The following is a 15,843-nucleotide window of genomic DNA, read 5'->3' on the forward strand; positions in this document are numbered from 1 at the left end:
CGCAATATAAATATTTTTTATTTACTAAAAAAAGAATTGTTATTGTGGGAGACAATGCTCCAACCTTTGCTTAAAAGCTTTTCTTTCAAACAAGAGATAAGGTTTTTTTTCCAAAAAAATAGAAAAAAAAAACAAAACAACACAGATGAGTATAATTATTTTAAATTATTTATCAGCATATTTGTTTTGTGCGCATTTAAAGGTTAAAGCAATAAAAACAAACATTAGATATATGTCAAGCCGCATATTCATTCATGATGATAGAAAAGATTGATTTGACAAGAAGCAAAAAACGTGCTAGATGTGTTAGGTATACTATACCATTTCATGGGACACGTGAATTTCAATTTATAAATCCACATATAAACAATTATAATTGGTTAGGTTTTAAAGTGTTCAACTTTTCATTTCATTTATACAAAACATTAACTTGTCATGTAGATTGTTTAAGTGTTTGATCAATAAATGAATCATATTGAATAAGGAAATGCATTGAATAAATAAATTAAAAAAATAAAAGAAAGTTTCAATTGATTTTGTTTATACATAGTTAATAAACTTTTACTTTTAAACAACTTCAATCACAATAATTTCAAGAAATCAATAGAAATTGTCTCTTCTTGAAAAGATTAAGCCTAAGGGGGGACTTGTCCCAATTAATGCAATACATTAAATACACGTGTAGTAATTGATTTCAAATTTGTATCTGTTGCTGACGAATATATGATATGTGTCTTATCTTGATAAAAGCTTTTGGCCTAAATCCTCGGGGTTATACATATATTCACAAAAAAACACTTAAGAAAGACGTTAAGATTTAAAAGTTTTGTTATCTGATGACAAGAATATTTTTGCATTTTACGTTCTAATTTTAACAGGTTATGATGCCATGAGGTTAAAAATTGCTTACCATTTTTAATATGTGACAACAATTATAATTATTAAAGATTTAAGATAATTAAATATTTTATATATATTTTTACAACTTTTCTACAATGTTAATCCCAAATACAATCTTTCAACTTCTAGTCAAATTAAATACTTTATAGAACAAGTTGTTGAGTTTACGACACAACGCGTGTATCTTATTTAATTGCAATCATACAAATTATAGATGAAAACTGGTCTCAAAAATAAAATATAAGTGTATGATGGAAGAGAAGAAATTTTATTAGAAATTCAAAAAAATTATATTTTGCATTTCAGTAACTCTGTATGAAAATTTAAAAGTTATGACTTATTACAAAATGTACTCCATCCTCGAAAAAACACCCTTTCACCCAAAATTATTTTTACTTGCTCTATAGGGCAAGTATTGGTTTCGTGTCAAAAAAAAAATTCGAGGTTTAAATCAAAACTAACATTACGATAATGGAGAAGTCCGAAAAAGTGGTTTTCGTCATGCCGTCCGTCGGTCTGTGCGTCGGTGCGTCTGTGCGTCGTCAAAAAAAGCTGTACAAGAAGCTGCAGCCTAAACGGGTGGACGAATTTTCTTGAAATTTGGTACAGATGATTTTTTTGTAATTTCCAAGGTTGTTTTTTTTTTGTTTTTTAATATCTCGCTTAGAACATGTACCTCCAATACAAAGTGTTGGAGGTATTGCAATTTTCTCGTAAACGGCTCTAACGATTTTGATTAAATTTGACCCAGGTAATGCTGTACGTAAATCTAACATAACTGAATTTTTAGTTTTTCTCAAAAAAATACGGATAATGGAAATATGAAATTTAATTTTTTTTTTTAATTCCTTAATGTCGGCTCTTCCCGCACATCGTTTATGAGTTATTGCAATCTTCTCGAAAACGACTCTAACGATTTTAATTAAATTTAACACACGTAATGTTGTTAAATCTAACATAACTGCGTTTTTAGTTTTTTTCTCAAAAAATGCGGATAATGGAAATATGGCGAAAGAAATTACAAAAAAGTTAACATACTCGTATATTTACGTTTCTTATGAAATTCCTTAAAAAATCAAATCATAATAACTTATTCAAAATATTTTTCCTCAAAAGCTTTGACATAAAGGCTACTTTTATCATAAGAGCAAGTACGTGCGGCCCCAGTCGTGCATTTTATTTGAATTCTCTTTATTCTTGCTTTCTATCCCAAATGTAACATAATTGCTGATTTGCAATAAGGTATTAATTAGTTTTTGCAATAAACACACATTTTCTCTACATACCTGCATACAAAAAAATTCTTTCGTAATTTAAACGGATTTATTGCAGATGCTGCTTTTCCAAAAAAGAATAGAATATTTTATATGTTCCACAAACAATTTTTGTCGCTGTATTGCTGACTATCACCTCTTCCATTCCTTTGCAAAAAAAAACACCCTTCACCCAATTTTTTTTATTGATTCTTTTGATCCTTCATAACTATTGCGAAAGGAATCTTTTTGCCAAATTTCATGACGGTGATTTTACAAAAAATAATGTTTTTGTAATTTAAAAAGGATAAGCAAGTTGAAAAAATATTTTTTCTGATCTATCATCTTAAAACACCTGTTGCGTCCATATTCATATATTATTCAGCAGGAATCTATATGAAAGTAATTCTTAGGATATCAAAACAACTGTTAAAATATGTACATTTATCAAACACAAAACATGCAGCAAAAAAAAGTACATTTTAGCAAATAACAAACAAGTAATGACTGACGCCTCACAGTAAATTAATTATCACTATTCAGAAAACATTTCTCGTGACAATATTAATTAGATGTAAATACTTTATCAATTTACAGTAGAACCGGAATTATTACAATTACATAATGTTGGTCAATAATCTGAAAAAAAAAAAAAAAAAAATAATAATAATAAAAAAACATTCATCCAACAACAGAAAATCTAATTCGACGCCCGACTTTATCAATGCAATTGCATGCAAATTGACGTCATTGGTTCTAGACAGTCAGTAAAGTTGTAATAAAGCTTATGTCTGTACTTTAAGTGTTTTAATTAGTTCTCTGTAACACTATTTAGATCTTTAATTCATACGATTTTTTGTACTTTATTATCTTAAAGATTTTTTTTCATTCACACTCTGCTGTACTGTACATATAACGTGTATTTGTTTCTTGAAAAAATTCTGATTTTGTTTATAAGTAAAATTATGATGATTTCTCAAAAAAAATCTAACAATCGCGTAAAAAAGGTCAAAAATATAAAACTTAATGAGTTGTAAAAAATGCTATCAACAGCATAAAAAAGGTAATATTTCGGCGAGTTATTTTGGTCAATTTTAAATTTTGCCAAACTTATTTTACAGTTTTATGTTTTGAAATTTTCCTCAAAGTTAATAGGTATATTTTGTCTGTAATGTATTATTATCTATTATATATATTAAAGTTTGGTTTTGTGTACGTTCGCTAACCGGCCACACCAGCTGACTTATTTTCTTAATTTTTTTTTAAATCAAAGAGGAATAAGAGGAGAAGGTTTAAGGCAAAAAAAATTTAAGATTTTATAGGGTAAATAGGGGTAACACAACATTAAAAAAAGAGGCTATTTTCTAAACGGTAAGTCGTAAAGAGTTGATTTTTTTTTTTAATGATAGACAAATTTATTGTATAGTTAAAAAAAGGATTGAAAAAATTCAAAAAAAATTTCAAAACCAAGTTATGAAGGTTTTTTTTGCAGTTATAGACATATAGAGTTACACCATTATAAAGATAATACGGATTTTTTCATAGGCCCTGTATTTTGAAATAGAAATTTTTGAAAAACAACTAATTTTTAGGGACATTTTTGAGTAGTTTTTTTTTTTTTTGAATTTTTAAAAGTCTGCAAAAAATCTCAAACTTATAGGAAATATAAGTTTTAATCATGCTCATGAATGAGTATTTGGCATAGGCCACTTTTGCTAAAAGTTTATAAGTGAATATTTTTAAACTCATTTTATGAACTTTTCAAGTTTTGATCCTCTTTATCATTTGAAAATTAACTAATTACAGAGTCGAAAATTAGAAATAAATACAAGAAATGACGGAACGAAGTCCGCCGGGTCAGCTAGTATTGTTTAATTTCAAATACTCTAAGGGGTCATGAGTATTGATAAATACATTAATATTAAATACTTAAAATATAAAAAAACGCCCCTTATATTGTTGTTTAAATAAGTTAAAATTGTTAAAGCAATTAAAGATTAATCATCGTTTGTGAAACTTAGTTACAGTAACGTAAATTTTTTAATATTGTCTAAGATTCCGTAATTCTGATAGGAGTAATTAAGGCTAGTGTAATTATCTATATTTTATAACAGGTACCCGTCTTAAGATTTAGTTTTCCGATCGGTGACTCATATAATAAATCGATGAAAGATCAATTAAATAAAGGTGACACTTAATTACTATCGATATTAGACTAAATTACATGGAAGATTTTAACACGCGGAACATTTTGTTCTTCAAATTATTTTCACTTTAATAAAACAGAACGTTTTATTTTTAATAAAATGTGGGACTCTGCCTCACAAACTTTATTATCAAAATATGAACAATGTCACAAACTTTTTGTACGTCGATAGTTCGTTCTGGATATACTGATTAAGAAGCGATATTTGTACTTCCGCCCTTGAACTTGAGAAAACAGTCAACTATATGGACATAACGATGATAAAAATGCGAAAATGGTGGATTTCTATGCAATCAATTATACCTGTCTGGAGCAACAACTATTTCATTGGTTATTTTGTTCAACAAATTTCATTGGCTAAACTTTGTGCCGCCTCGGTTGACAAGGGAATACTTTAATACAAGGTAATATAATTTTTTAAAATAATGTTTGGTTAATACCCGAAATTTGTATGAACAAAAATTGTCTTTGAAATGCGCAAAAAAAATCGACATGTCGTCCCATAATGCACAGTTGGTTCACCAAGATAAGCGTTTTTCTATTTTTGTGATGAGATGAAAATATGGTTTTGTTTACATTTTGTTATCAAAAAGAGGAAATATTTTAATTAATAATAATTATAATCATAACAAGTGTTATGTAATTGATAAAAAATACCATAAAGCTACAGTATTACCCTGTTAACTGCAAGTTCAATTTTGAAATGTAACGCTTTGTTGTATAGAACATTTAGGTATTTTGGATGGATGCATATTTGTTCAGATAAGAATCTATAAGAAGCATCTGTTTAAAAAAAGATAAGAGGTAAACGCCGTCAATAAACTGAAAAGAAATTGTTTATTCCGCTTTTCTATTTTTCTGTATTTAAAAATTCTGTTTTTTTTTTTTTTTTAATTCTCTAAAACTCTTGTTCTGCTTTCCTTAATTCTGTAATTCCAAACACGAACTAATTGCAATAGCTGTAAACCATATACAGTTTAGTTGGGGAGAGCTCTGTTGGAAACTAACCTATACTTCAAAGTTTTGTAAATTTAAATGTTTAAAATTTGTATTCCAAAATTTTGTAAATAAGAAAAGAAAAATTGTTTCGATAATGAAAAAAGTGCACTTATTTTTATTATCAAAACTATTTTCTTTTATAGTTTACAGAATTTTAGAATGCAGAATTTTGAATTAACAGGATATAATAATAATAAATTTTGAAAAGTCCTTATTATAAACTTGGTATACATTTTCGTCAATAACACCTTGAAAAAAAAAAAAATATTTAAATCAAAAAATTTAAACTGTTTATCTTAAAAAAATCTTTTCCATATTATGTATGTATATACCTACTGCTTTTTTTTTCAATGAGGGATATAAAATTAATAAAATCTTACTACATATTATAAATTGTCCCCAATAGGATACATTTGAAAATAAGTGCACCTTTAGCGCAGATGATGTTTATTGCTTTTTCTACGAACACAATTGATAACACTGAAAACATTATTGATGATGATATGAATGTTAAGTAACATTGAACTTGATTAAGTTTGCCAACAAATTACGTAACAAAATACGCGAGGTCGCGAGTGAACACCCTCACAAGAAAATTGCATCATTATTGATTAATCAATAAGAAAAAAAAAAAAAATGAAATAATAAAGGGTCATTGGTTCTTCTTTCATTTCTCATCTTTCATCTATATACAAAAAAAAAATGTACTGAAAGATAACAAATAAAAAACAAATCTGTCACTTTTTGGTAAGAAAAAAAGGTGATGATTTTTCATGTACGTTTACAATACAACGACGTTTTTCACTCTTATCAAACCTCAATGTGTACATCATTTTACATCTTTTGGAAAATAAACCCAATAAAAAGTGATGTATTGCTGGATGGGATTTCCGATTGCAAAATCTTAAATTCAAAAATTTCTTCAGTTGCAGGTGTACATATTCGGTCAATAGCCTATGCATGATCGTCATGTTAAAGATTTCATAATTTCACAAAAGACGCAAGATTAATGTAAATCATCACTCAAAGTTAACACGAGGAAGTGTTTAAATTCATTGTTTATTGATTTTATTGATTGACACTATTATTCCAAGGACATTAGTGATGAAGCTTCCACTTTCATTACTAGTAGATATTTCGTTCTTGTACTTCTTGTTTGTTTTGAGTTTGTATTATTTCTATTAATATACATTGCAAAGATTTCTTATCTGATGACTGCTAAAGATTGGATAATGAATCATGAACTTAATTTACTAATTTTCTCACATTTCCTCTGATGTGAATAAATTTCATCACCTTATCGTTACGATTTGGTGTGAATAAGATAAAAATGAGTGAATTTCATCAAATATCTTCTTTGTCTCTTCATGATGATTACCCCCACAAGAACCCATTTCCCCCCTCCCCTTAATTTTCAAATAGGTTTTTTTTCAATTCCTATAGATAGATGATAAGAAAAATGTGTGGGAGCAAAGATATTCACCTCAAGATTTTCAACATTTTAATTTCTGAGATTTGGCCCTAAGGATGTGCAAAGCTGTAAAGATAAAAAAAACCATTTACCTCTTTTTGACCTTCTGATTCTTGTAATGACTTTCACATGGAGAATAAAAGGGCATCTTAAAATAAGATGATGCCCACCTTTAATCCCATCCGCTTAAAACAATTTCCGCTTAAAATAAGTGGAATCCGCTTAAATTCTGTTAAAATTAAGATCGATGGTAAAGCACTCGCCTAGGTTTTTTTTTGTAGGTATTAAGATGTTTCCACATAAAAATAAGATGATTTTCCGCTTCTTTTAAGAGGATTTCTTTTAAATTTGTACATTAAAAAAATTAAGAAGATTTGTCCACTTAATTTAAAACGGAAGTTATCATGGTAAAAACCATCCGCTTAATTTAATGCGGAATCCGCTTCTTTTTAGATGGCATTTTTTTCAGTGCATACAGATATGCAGACCAGCATAAAACTTCAAACATTTTAGGTACACAATGCTCCAGAAGCACTGTCTATTTTTATTTCAAGAATTGCCAGGTGTTGAGAATTTGGGGAGCAGCTTTTTAGATAGATCCCTATCGATCCATGAAATAAAAATAGATAGTGCCCTTGCGCGATATGTAAAGGACCTTTTTTCCGACGCACGCTTTGACTGAAGTTTAAATACCTACACGTGTAATAGACCGCTTGTTTTTATCTTCTTGTCAGATTAAAATAAAAAAATCACCAAATTTATGTCAAAAAAAAAATTGGCTTCACGTGCACTTACTTATTATATTACGTTAAAAAAAAAATCTAGTGTGAAACACTTTTTTAAGAGCGTTAAACAATTCAATTAAGTTGTTCCCAGCTGTCGCATTTATTTATTAATCTAAATTTAAGCGACCATATTAATGTGTTGCATGCAAATTGCCATTTTGATAGCATAAATATATAAAAAACTGGAAATAAAATCAAACATGGGTGGATAAACGTGTAAAAAAAAAACAATCAATTCATCACATGTTTAACATTATCAAATTTTATGCAGAGCACATGATTTTTAAATCTTGTTATTCTGAACAGAGTTGAATGATTGTGATAAATTGGTAAACGTTATGTGTACGTTTACCCATAGCATGGTTAAAGTGTGTATTATTTAATTATTTTTTTTTTGTTTTAGCTGACTTTTCTGATATTTATGCATTTTTAGAAAATAACTTTTATAATATTCTACTACAATGAACCGTTCATTTTTATAAACCATAAAACAACTATATTTCTGCTTTTTGTAAGTAATCGAACAGAACTTGACTTGAACTTTTATGACTCTGGTAGCTACTTAGTAGGTAAGGGAGGTTTTTCATCTTCATTAAATTGCTACTAGCTTTTAATCTGCAGCCACAAAATATTAGAAGTTAAAGAATTTGTTGGTGGATACTTTAGAAATCCTAATAGGTGCAAACTGATCTTGAAAGTGCTTGATATAGTATAGTTTCTGGCCATTTTCTCAGTTATGGGATTACAGCTTTACTGCATTGAAGAATAGTTTTTGCGTTGATAGTATATTGAAGACTGATTGATAATAATCAGTATGCTGGAGAAATATGAGTAGGTATACGTCTCAAGATGGGGAATAGTAGGTACCTAAGTACTGTATTTTGATCCTGTTTTTTTTTGAGTGACTGTTGTTATTTCGGTAACTTTTTTGTCATTGTCAATCTAATTTTAGTTCCTAGTCTGTACAAATTGCTCTTAAATGATCACAGTCACAAACATATTTTCAATCTTTGAAATTGGTTGTCTAGTTTTATATATTAGGTATTTAATACACTTGATGTTATGATGTCCTTACAAAGTAACAAACACCAAAATAACGATTCGTCATTTTATTTAGTAACTAGCTGACCCGGCGGACTTCGTTCCGCCATTTCTTGTATTCATTTCCAATTTTCGACTTTGTAATGAACAAAAAAAAGGGGATTAAAACTTTAAAAGTTTGTAAAATGAGTCTAAAAATATTCACTTTTAAACTTTTAGCAAAAAGTAGCCTAAGTAAAATGCTCACTACATGCACTACAATGCTGCACCACACAAAATTTCACAATGCAAAGTTATTAACTCTTTCAAACGTTTTTTCCATAAATATTTCAATACGGCTTGTTACGGCACTTTAAAAAAACAGCGTTTTGCAAATACACCCTATTATCAATATCGCACTTTAACGGCTCTTTATAAATTTGAATAATGTGTATGCTATTTAGCCTGCCCTTTCTTACGCCCATTTTTACTCGACTTTAGAAAATATTTTGATCTCTCTTTTTGGTACCTACATATAGTTAAATTTTTTCGTAAAGCATGTGCGAGTCAGCGGAAATATGCTACCCCATAATGGCCATGAGCGTGGTTCGCTCAACTGGTTCGCTCGGCAAGCTATTCCTACGCTATGAAAAGCATGGCGTTATGTGAATTTCTCAAAATTGATTGTAAGCAACATGGATGCAATGGAGAGAATCAATTTAATTGTCTCTTAATAAAAACAAAAAAAAACCATATACTTTATTTTCTCATGCTATAAATCAATTTTTTCGATGACAACCTATAATTAATTTTAGATCATGTGAAAGCCTATTATTTCACCTTTCACATGACGTTTTAATGATATTTCTACGATGCCTACAAAAAAAGTAAGAATTTTTTAAAGCCAACCATATCAAAAGTTCAAACTGAGATTACGGTACTTCCCACACTGGTCACCACCACTGGTGGCTGGTCATGATCAACCGATCTCCACAGGTGTTTTTAGGTATTTCTCAAGTTTTTAATTTAACATTATGTAGCTTGTAGTTGATGTACGGCTATGTGCGATATGTGCGATCAAATGAAAGGTAATATCATCAAGATGCTCAATAAAGTTAAATACAATTATTATGTGCTCTCAATCAAAAGATGTCACGTGTTGAAAAATAGAACTTTATTTTACCGTTATTCAAGATTGTGTTTACATTTTGATACAAATATACAATTATAGTCTTGCTTATTATCTATCTACACAGTAAATTTCATTCATTTATATGTTGAAGAAAAAAAGATAAAAATAAAAAACAGTTAAAAACGGCCAAAAAAATTGGAACAAAAAAACTTGTTTTTCCCGTTATTCGGTCAAAAATAATTTTAAAAATTCAATTATTTGCACATGCATGCGCATAATTAAAACCCATATGTCCTATTAATTTAAAATTTTTCGCAGTTTTTTAAAAATTCCTTGTTTTTTTCAAAAATTCATATTTAAAAGTACAGGGTCTATGAAAAAAATCCGTATAAGACGCCTATTTTTTTTTAGTATCTTTCTAATGGTGTAATTCAAATTTCTGTACAAAATTTTGCCTATCTGTAATTAATCTTTTGTCGAAGGTATATCACATGTTTTGACTGCAAAAAACCCTTAACAACTTAATTTTGAAATTTTTTAGAATTTTTTCATTACCTTTTCCAAACTAACAATAAATGTATCTATCAATTTAAAAAAATCAGATCTCTAAAACTTACCGTTTAGAAAATAGCCTCTTTTTTCAATGTACTGTAACCCCTATTTACCCTATAAAATCATCAATTTTTTTGTAATAAACTTTCTACTCTTTTAAGAAAATCAGACAACCGTTTTGGCCGGTTAGCGAACGTACACAAAACCAAACTTTAATTTACTATATATAAGAATATCACATCAGCCACCCATACAGTAGGCCCCAGTGTGCACCAGTGTATGAAGTTAGCAAAATAGTGAACTGACCAATATCATTAACATTACCATCATTAATGGCATCACGAAGTTGAAAGTAGGTACTCCTCAGAATTGAACTTCTTTTGATCAAAAAAAATAGAATTTAATCGTTCTTTTTTTGCATACATACCTAAATACATATCCACAGCATGACACAACAAAATCTGATTAAATTCATGTTTGCAAACTATTAACATGTACGCAAATGTTGTCAAAATCTGGCCTTAAACGATAATAATTATTTTGAAAGCCTGTCTAATAAATTTGTTTACAAATTAAGCTTATTTTTTTTTTTTTTAAGTGAGAGTGTTTTTTTACTCGTACAAATTGACAGCTATGTAAAGATGCGAGAAAAGGTATTATTTTTTTTGTATACAAACCATCTACACATTAATACCTTTCAAACAAAAAAAAAATTACCAAAATCGGACCAGCCAAACGCGAGTTTATCGGCCACACACACTAAATGAACTCATTTTTATATATAAGATTTTACTGCTTTAAAAAAAAATCAAGAAATAAAAGTACCTATTTCTTATTTTAATATTTTAATTCAATAATAATTTAATCTAACAGGTTTTGGAGACTTTTTTGTTTTATTATAGAAATAATTTCTTATGTAATAACGAACTTATCTTATAACACGTTTGAGTAAGCCAACTAATGATGAACATTTTGTGTCAAATGTTAATTGAAAACTCGAAGTCCTAATAAAACAACAAATTTATTTGTATTTTGCATTGACTTATATTTTAAAGTATGTACTAAGTAGTTTTTTTCTGTATCGTTAGTTCAATTAAATAAGGTTTTGATAGTTTGAAGTCTAAAGTGTAAAAATACAAATTGGCATATTACCGTACATCCGAATGTACTATTTGTTAATATGTGTTTAATAAAAATAGAAAATAATACAAAATTTCTTCAAAAACATAAATTTAGAGCAACTCTTTCCTATAAAAATAAGAGGATCAATGCTGAAAAATTCATCGATTTCTATACATTATTCAAACTTTGATCATATTTTTTGGCAAACTATCATTTATAACTTAACCCTTTTGTATTGGCCTCTAAGATTTAACCTTATTTATTTCAAGAAGGGTTGAAAAAATGTTAATGGTAAATGAAAAAAATTGTTTTGATAATGAATAATAGTAATACATAATATCTAGAATTATGGTTATTGGTACAAAATTAAACTCTCATATTACAGTTCGTAAAACATTTTCGAAAATGAGTACTTAATGGATCTTGGAAAAAAATTCCGAAAACACAAACACGCTTATACCCAAAGCGATAATGGAAATTTTAAGACATGCTTTTAAGACCATTATTTATTTCTGAATTTGAACATAATCGAACCGCTGCTCATTAAGGAGCTACACGTTATTAACTTAAATTTAAGGGTCGATACATTGGGTATGATAATTTTACATTGGCACATCTTGATTTATGTATTGCAAGAGATTAAAATCCGTATAATGGATTTTTTCTATTTATTGGGAACGGAATATGGACTTCTGTTTACCCACTGTTCATAGTTATTATTCTTCTGTTGTCACATCGTCTGTTCTGTAAGGTTCTATTATTTTTTTTTTAAATAAAAACATTTTTTTCAAAAGTTCTATTTGTTCAACTTAAAATTCGATTGGGCTCAAAAATAAATATTTGAAACAAAACAAAAATATGGGTCACGTTATGCCGACGTGCAAAAACCATTAAAAAATCTTTCCAAAAAATTGTAAACAAAAACATCTTTCGACCATTGGACTTTGTTCCATTCAATCTATTAGCCAAATATACTACATATATTTTCCTCATCCAAATTTATTTATGTACCTAGCTCCCATTTAAAACGTTTTGACATTTTCACTCGAATAAATTCCGAATGACAAAAAAAAAAAAAAACACAAACAAAAAACACTTTTACTGTGATCATCTGTGTGGAAAATTCCCAAAAAAAAAAAAAAAATCAAAAACCTGCAAGATTTCTCTCTCTTCGTAATATCAAGCAGGTGGTCGGGTTAGTCAGTAAAATCTATACAATAAGTAAAATTCACTTTTGTCTAATGTGATTTTCTGATTTTGTTGACAATAATTAAGGCGTTAATAACATATTTAAATACAAAACAACGTACAAATGACCAACACTAAAAATAGCACCTATTCTAAAATACCTATATGAGTCTATTTGGTCAAAATGTCAAACTAAAAAATATTTAAATATTTAATAAAGAAAATTTCGATATCATCAAAATTAATTTGCATTAATTATGTTATTTGATATGTAAATTGGTTAACGATTTCAGTGTCATAGAAATAAGTATATAGATTTTTGGGAGAATCAATTTGTATATAATTATTTAATCTTATCCCAAAAAAAACTTTTCAATAGAATCATTTTCGTTTTAATGGCAGATAGGTAGTTGCTCCAAATTTATTTGCTAACAATTGAGATGCAATTTTTTGTTTAACTTAACAACTGCGTGACAAAGACCGTGAACTTGTTATTACCTCAAAACAACCGGCCAAAAAGCCAGATGCAATTAGCATCGAAAATATAAAAATAAATAAAAAAAAAACCTACTAAATTTTAAAAATAAAAACAAAAAATACCAACAATGTTTTGTGGTAAACAAGTTCTCACGCAGACATCACGTTCGACGGGAAAACATATTTGTGCTCACGCATAAGGCCGCTCGTCTCGTATAATGATTAAAGATTTTCGGCTCAACATTAGTTTCTTGATGTGATGTAGTTTATTTCTTTTTTGAAAATCGACCAAGATGTGGTTTGGCGTAAACGAAGGCGCACGGCAATTGTGGTCGTTTTGTTATATCAGAGCGAAAGATGCTGTTTTGTTTTTGGTTTCAAAGAATTTCTACAGGGTGTCAAAATTTGCAACACAAATAAATTTACTTTTTAATAAAATTGCATCGTTAATCGCATTAATCTATTAACACAGCATCCGAAATTACAAGGTTTTCAAATGCTTAATCTTTTATCACTCTCGATCTTGAAAGGAAGAATTTTAGCGTTTTTAGAATAGTTGAAGACGTTGGCCGTACCGTTGACCATGTTTGCTGAACATTTTTCTTGTGGTGCAGTTCGACTCGACTATGACGAAAAAGTTAGTTATTTACTACTACTTTGCATCTGTTCAGGAGATTATTTTGAAAAAGAGCCAAATTTATCGATTCAACGTCAGAATCGATTACAACGGAATGGTTACTTTATTTAAATTTGTACGTAAAGAATTTGATTAAAACAAAATGTGCCAATCTAAATGTGACAGAATTTTTTTTTTAAATGGGCAAAAACAATACAAGTAATAAACATTTAACCCACAAAAATGTGTCCACTTTTTTCAGAAATGAACACAAGAAAAAAAAAGCTGTTTTAATATTTGTTTATGATATTTTCAATACCCCAAACAAAAAAAAAGGTGATAAAAATGGTCTAAAACCTTATTTTTTATTATATTTTTGTTATATAAAAAAATTTTTATTACACACAAAAAAATAAAATTTTGAAGAAATTTGGGATGAGTCTGTTTTAAAATAAAATAATTTTTCATAAAAAAAAATGATTTTTTTAATATATATTTTTAGCATCCAGGTAACTAGAATGTTTTTGTACGTTTGTCGTTAAAGTCGGTTTAGATGTTTACGAGAAAGTCAGAAACGAAGAACATGGCTCTATGGCAGGTACCATTTAATAATAACCGTTCAATTTTTTTTTTTTTTTTACCTGGTTTTCCGCACTATACGTATTTTTAAGAAAATTGTAAGAGCCGTTTTTGAGAAAAACACACTTTTCCATTTTACTCATATGGCAAGTATCATTAATTTTGGTCATAATGTTTGAAGAAAATTACTATAGTGGTTTGGGACGGTCAAAACAGGCAGACAAATCCGAATTCTCTATCAGCCTATTGTAATGTTCGATTGTTATCTCGAGACTCGAGATAGATTTTTTTTAACGAATTCTTAACTTACTCTACCTACTGGTACATATGAGGGCTTAAAAAAAAAGCGAGTCAAGTTGGATGTTTATAAGGTCTTAACCTTTTAAATTCAGTGTTTGTTTATTTGCTAAAGAAAATGTTTAAAATAAATTCGGAGGACATAAAGCTATTGGTCTGAAATAGTTTTTTTTTCAAAAATTCCTTCTCAAAGTCGTGTATAAAGTATAATGCACAAATTTTAAAAAGACTTATTCCATTTTTATTCTGGACCCCTCATAGTTCATCTATCGCAAGTAACTGTTACTTTCTTAAAAATGTACATATTTCTTTATTTTCCTTTCAAAATCATGAAGAAAATACAAAATTCATGTTTAACAGTATAATATATGTTATGTATAAGTAATGAATTGAGGTCATTCAAATTCTTTTTACAAAATTCTGTTTTACCAAATTCTGCAAAAAAAATATTAGTTAAAAAGTTAATAACCATATGCGAAACGCATATGGAGTTGAGGTCAATTTAACTTTTTAATAATAAAAAGTTATTAACTTTATAATTGAATTATATTCAATCACTCCGCTTAAAAATAAAAATAATTTTTATTTTTTTTATTTTTTTCACTTTGTTTAAAAAAATATTAGTACCTATTACAGAATTTTGTAAAATTATCCTCTCATTTATTTCAAATATTCAAATATTCAAATATTTGACCTTATAATTTCTAAATTTGAACAATTGTTATTTAGATTGTAATTCAGTTAGACTAAAAATTTATTTTTTTTTCTGTTTTGGAATGAGATTGATTCAAAGTAAAGAGTAGAAATATGTATTTTGAAAAAAACTTTTTTATAAAAAAAAATTTATCCCAACTGATGCTATTTTTGTTGCCATTGCAAGGCTTGAACAACTGTAACTTCTGCAGTTATCAATATAATTAATCGAAATAAATATAAATAAGAAGCTTAACTTAAATATTAATAAACTGATTTTTTATAAAAATTAATCTACAGTTTTTAGGTATTTAATAAAGCAAAATGTCAAAAAGAATTTTTGTTTTACTTTTTTCTGAAATAATAATTTAATTTTTGTTTTTAAGTAAATTTTGTTTTTTATTTCACTTTTTTTATTTAAGACCTCAAAACTTGAGATTTTTTATTTACTAATAGTAAATAAAAATAGCTTTAAAGAAAGCACCTAAGTAAAATATATATTTTTTTAAAATAAATTTATAGTTGGTACAAAATCCCAACAAATATCGACTGC

General features: G+C 28.0%; 1 protein-coding gene across 3 annotated transcripts in view; it reads right to left on the reverse strand.

Moving 5' to 3' along the window:
• The window catches only part of LOC129913839 (sodium-coupled monocarboxylate transporter 1), a 34,783-nt gene that overhangs the window by 16,946 nt on the left and 1,994 nt on the right, over positions 1-15,843 (reverse strand). The gene's annotated exons all lie outside the window — the stretch shown is intronic.

The sequence above is a fragment of the Episyrphus balteatus genome, chromosome 3, assembly GCF_945859705.1.
Source record: "Episyrphus balteatus chromosome 3, idEpiBalt1.1, whole genome shotgun sequence".
In the NCBI taxonomy this organism is placed as follows: Eukaryota; Metazoa; Arthropoda; class Insecta; order Diptera; family Syrphidae; genus Episyrphus; species Episyrphus balteatus.